Source organism: Euleptes europaea, chromosome 3 (genome assembly GCF_029931775.1).
Source record: "Euleptes europaea isolate rEulEur1 chromosome 3, rEulEur1.hap1, whole genome shotgun sequence".
Lineage (NCBI taxonomy): Eukaryota > Metazoa > Chordata > Lepidosauria > Squamata > Sphaerodactylidae > Euleptes > Euleptes europaea.
The window spans coordinates 53,143,387-53,149,386 of record NC_079314.1 but is presented as its reverse complement, the minus strand read 5'-3'; positions in this window follow the sequence as shown (position 1 = coordinate 53,149,386).

Sequence of the window (6,000 nt, the reverse complement as noted above, 5' to 3'; positions counted from 1 at the left end):
CAACGTATATATGATTGCTAGCTTGTAAGTATGACATTTACATGAGTAGGATGTGTACATGTGTAGGGGGGAATGCTGCTTTTCAAGCTTTTCAAATCATGGGGAGAGAGCCGACACAGTAGGGTTGTTGTCATGTTCCTCCTCACTATTGTTGGGGGCTTCTTAGAGGTGGGGCTGGCAATCCGTGTGTATGCTCACAATGACGTTACTTCTGGGTTTACCCAGGAAGCGCCGGCATCACATGGGATGCTCTAGCAGTGTCCTCCAAAAACACTATGGAAACATATGGGCAATTGTCCCCCATAACCGGGCAAATGGGAAGTCTACTACACAGGTACATTTCCTATGTGTTTAGATGCCACGCTCATGAGCCAGTAGGTGGGAGCAAGGTTAAGCATGCTCATGTTTGCCCCCCCCCCCATCTCTATGCAGTATTTGCAGGGGGAGGGGGAATAATGCATATGCCGAGGAAAGTGCTTTTTCAAACTAGCAATCTAGCCATCTATCACTAGAGCCCAGGGTGAACAAAAGGGGGGGAAGCCATATAAAAAATGAGGACATCAGTGACCCCTCCCCCATTAGTTCTGAAGCTCTGCAATTTCCCTGGTGATGCATAAAGTACTCGGGAGTTTCTTCAAGGGGAGGGGGAAGCCCCCATGCATAGGGCTTTTCAGATCCAGGATAGAAAACCATGTGTCTGTAGAGCGGCAAATCCGTCAAAGCATAAATGGCCCGAGAGATCTGAACAGAGATATCCCTTGTCTTGTCTAGTTGAGTCTGCATGATTGGCGCTTTGAGCCTGGGTTTCCCATGTCCAAAACCAGCCCTCTAGTCTTCATTGCTCACTTTCTCAGCACTTAAACAATTGGTGAAGACTGCTCAAGCATACATACTTCTAGGCAGTAAAAACACACAGGGGGGCTTGTGGCACCTTAAAGATGAACTAAATTTTATCCTGGCATAAGCTTCCATGGACAAGAGCCCATGTCTTTGAATGCAATGTGCTCTGTGCTTTTGTGAAATGTGAATTTGTTTCCAATAAAATGAAAAGAAGCCCCATTTCTTTCATTCATTTGGACAAGGAAAACAAATAGAATGTGACCTTTGACAACCAGCTGAAGATTACACAGAGCAGATTCACAATGTACATTTTCCATCTACATCAGCATCTGGCTGTTCCCAAATACACACTCATGCTGACAAACATAATGCATTAACCAAGTGAAAATAATATCATTGCAATCACGGGATTTGCTGTTGAATATGGGTTGGAGGCTGTGACCTGGATAGCCCAGGCTAGCCCGATCTCATCAGATATGAGAAGCTAAGCAGGATGAGTCCTGGTTAGCATAAGATGGGAGACCACCATGGAAGTCTAAGGGGTGCTTTCACACATGCCAAATAATCCACTTTCAATGCACTTTGCAGCTGGATTTTACTGTGTGAAGTGACAAAATGCTCTTGCAAACAATCGTTAAAGTTCATTGAAAGTGGACTGAAAGTGCATTATTCAGCATGTGTGAAAGCGCCCTAGGGTTGCTATGCAGAGGCAGACAATGGCGAACCATATGAATGTCTCTTGCCTTCAAAACCCTACGAGGTCTCTATAAATTGGCTGTGACAGCCATAAAAAGAGGGCGGGAGGAAGGTTAGATCCAGTTTTTTCACTCATTTTCCAATTCCCTCTCCTTACTATAGCCCCCATCCGACAAGACTTTTGCCCATGAAAGTTCCATGAACCCCAGCTTGGCCTTTTTGTGATTAAGAGACCCCATTCTCCCTTTTTCACCAGCTGAAAACCTGGCTGGACCCAACCTTTTATCTCTAATTCAGTTCACAGATTACATGTATGTGAGCATATGCTTGAGAACATAAAATGCTGTTGTATGAGCCAGCCCTTATTTTTGTAACTGTCTAACTGCTTCCATTTTTTAGGCAGTTCATCCAGCCACATCCCCTAATGCTGATTCTGCAAATTGGTAAGAGAAGAAAAAGCCCTAAGTAAACTAGCATAGTTGCTGGTCTTCTGCAATTCCACATACGTGTAATTCAGTGCAGAATCAAATGTCTCAGACACAGTATCTGACAGTCACATCTTGCTTTAATTTTTTTTTTAAAGCAAGTATGGTAGGAAGGCAGGTGTGGAAAAGTTTGGCTCACATCTGCAGAAGTTTCTCTACAGCCTTTGGGGTTAGAGGTTTTTGTTGTGTGCATAAAAGATTGGAACTCTTAGAGAGGAAATGGAGGCGACCCTTGTGGCAAAATGCCACAGTTCATGGCACATTTGGGGCTAGGCAGTCAACAAGTATGTCTACGCAAATTGGTGTGGCTTTAAAATATCAACTGCTAAAGGCACTACAACTAAGTACATTTGATTAGACTTTTTGGATTACATGTAAGTGTCTCTTGTTCAGTCTTGTATGGCTCATACATCTTATAAACAGGTTCATAATGCTATACAAATTCCCAGAATTGCCTATTAGGCACAAAGCTGTAAGTAAGATGAAAATTGACTCCATCCACTCCACTTGCCAAGTGAAAACATTTAGAACTTGGCAAAAAGCAAAGTGTTCATCCAAAATTAACACCTCAACATAGGAGCAACAAGATTACCCAAGCCATTTAACAAAAGTACTAGATAAAACACTGTACAAACTTCAGTGTGTGGGCATGTGTGCATTCACTTTTCCTTTTTTCTAAAGTATAAGAATCTCTGACAAGTAAGAAATAGTTATGTTAGATCACCCATCCATTTGACTCATGTCCTTCTTTCCAGTTGTTATCAGAAAGTCAGTTGTTTGCTGAGCAATATGGATATGCCTGAGTTTTGATGTTTCTGTATGTTTCCTCCAAAACACATATACACAAACCTGCAAAGGTGCTTCAGTCAACCTCCCTTTTCCTTTTCCTCTCTGAGACTTTGTGGTTCCAGATGAAATATTACCATTTAGAACACAAATGTTGTTCCCACCCCATATCTTCAAAATATTCACATTATAAACAACCATCAAATACACAATGTAAACCTATTCTTTAAGTTTCATACTTCATGAAATTTGCCTCCTAATAACAACTGTAGAACTGAATGGGCCATTTCAGCAGAGGAAAAAAGTTTTGCAATAAGCTTATCTGGATAGCTTCTTTGCCCAATTTATGTATTTGTTTGTTTAAAGCATTTTTACATCTCTGTTCCACCTGACCAAAGTCCCCAAGATGGTGAACATAAAAACATTAAACCATTTGAACAATTAAAAACAACATTTAAAATAATATTTTTTTTTAAAAAAATAAAATAAACACCAGAACCCAGGAAGAGGGCCAGTAACCATTATTGCGGGTATGCCAACTAAAATAAATAAGTCTCCACATGCTGGCAGAAGACACTGATAGAGGGAGACAGATTAATCTCCCTGGGCAGGGAGTTCCAAAGTTTTGGTGCCATGACCAAGAAAGCTTTTTCTTGGGTTGCCAACCATCTAGCCTGAGATACCAGGGGCAACCAAAGCAGGGCATCCAAAGATGACGGGAGTGAATGGGTGGGTTCATATGGGAGAAGGAGATCCTTAAGGTATGTCGGTCCCAGGCAGTACATGGCTTTCAAGGTCAATACCAGCACTTTGAATTGAGCTCAGAAACAAATTGGAAACCAGTGTAGATGGAACAAGGCTGGAGTCATATGGTCCCTACAACCCACTCCAGTCAACACTCTGGAAGCAGCATTTTGTGCCAACTGTAGCTTTCAAAGTCTTCAAGAGTAGCCTCAATACTCAGTAAGAGTATTGCAGTAATCTAATCTCGATGTTATGAGGCATGCAACCACAATGGCAAGATATTTTCTGCCCAGGAAGGGCCAGAGCTGGTTCACCAGCTGAAGCTGATGAATGGCTCCCCCAATCACCACTGCTATCTATTTATCCAACAGGAGGCCCTGGTCTGAAGGCACTCCCAAACTACGAAGCTGTTCCTTCAGGGACAGTGCAACTGCAACCCCATCCAGAACGGGCAATAACTAATTTCCTGGGTTCACCCTAGGGTTGCCAGGTCCCTCTTCGCCATCGGTGGGAGGTTTTTGGGGTGGAACCTGAGGACGGGGTTTGGGGAGGGGAGGGACTTCAATGCCATGGAGTCCAACGGCCAAAGCGGCCATTTTCTCCAGGGGAACTGATCTCTATCAGCTGTAAATCAGTTGTAATAATGGGAGATCTCCATCCACCACCTGGAGGTTGGCAGCCCTGATTTACCCATCAGTAGCACCTCCATTTTGTTGTGGTTATGTTTCAGCTTGTTAGCTCTCATCCACTCCAAAACTGCCTCCAGCCATCTGTTCACAGTTTCTACAGTCTCCCTTAGGGCTGTCGATTCGGTTCGGCCCAAACCGAAAAACAGCCGAATTTCCCCCGATTTGGCGGTTTTTTGGTTTGGATTGAACCAAACTCAAAAAAGGGGGGGAAACGGGGAGCCGAATTCAGCGAATTCGGGGTGTTCCCGAATAAATTCAGCGAATTCGGCCCCTTTAAACAGATCTGCGCCTTCCAGCTGGAAGGCGCAGATCTGTCCCCCCCCCCGCGCGCGCACGCCTTCAGGGAGCTTACCTGAAGGTGCGCGGGGGGCCCTTTAAATAGATCTGTGCCTCCCAGCTGGGAGGTGCAAATCCCCCCCCGTGCCTTCAGGGAGCTTCCCTGAAGGCACGTGGGGGGGTCTTTAAACAGATCTGCGCCTCCCGGCCAGGAGGCACAGATCTGTTTAAAGACCCCCCCGCGCACCTTCAGGGGGCTTCCCTGGAGACGCGCGGGGTACCCTTTAAACAGATTTGTGCTCCCGGCCGGGAGGCACAAATCTGTTTAAAGACCCCCCGCGTGCCTTCAGGGGGCTTTCCTGGAGACGCACGGGTGCCTCCTGGCACATGTAATCTATCGGAGTGACCAAGGCCATTTCAGTCACATAACCAGGCCTGAAACCACCAATGTACTTGCTGCAGCAAATGTACTCACTGCAGGAATACCATATTAAGCATCTCTTTCCTCCTCCTCCTCCTCCTCCTCCTCCTCCTCCTCCTCCTCCTCTCTGTCCCTCTCTCATTTGAGGGGACTCAAGCAATCCATGTAGGCATATGCTGCATATCTAGTCCATTGAGGTAACATTAAAGTGTCTCGTCAGACTAACTGGAAAATATTGCTGCTGTTAAGCTTGCCAAATCCAGGATTCTGTGCTGTTGACCTTTTCTCGTACTGTACTTATTTACTCATTTGTGAGATCGGTACCCTGCCCTGCCTCCATGAGCTGAGGGCAGCCTGTTTGTTCATTCTGGTTGGATAGTGTGCCCATCAGGTACATTTCTGGTGGGAGGGTTGTGGTAGGGTCACCAACCTCCAGGTAGTAGCTGGAGATCTCCTGCTATTACAACTGATCTCCAGCCGATAGAGATCAGTTTACCTGGAGAAAATGGCCACTTGGACACTGTTGCATTGAAGTCCCTCCCCTCCCCAAACCCCACCCTCCTCAGGCTCTGTCCCAAAAACCTCCCACCAATGGAGAAGATGGATCTGGCAACCCTAGGTTGTGGGCAGGGTCCACAATGTTATCTGTGCTGCTTTGTTGCTTCTGGGAAACCCAACAGTGACTTAGGGCAGCCCTAGGAATTGCCAGAAACTCTAAGGTAAAACCACAGTGTTTCCAGGAATTCCTAGAGCTACCCTACATCACTATTGGGTTTTCCCAGAAGTGGAGTACCAGTGCAGATGATGTTGCCAGGTTTTTAAAAAATCCTCTCCCACTACGGGTGATTTTTTCACGGAGCTTTGCAGCGGTTTCACAGCCGGTTTGCGTCGTTGCAAATTTTTGATTATTCATGGCTGCTCCGGTTTTTTTTGGATTGAGCAATAAAAGCCGTGTTATAACTGAGGCAAGTCGAACCACTTTTGCACCGTTCTTTCCTGTTTCTGCGCAGTTTTTGGCTCAGAGCTCCATGAAAAAAACTGCCTTTGTTCCTTGGTTTGGAAC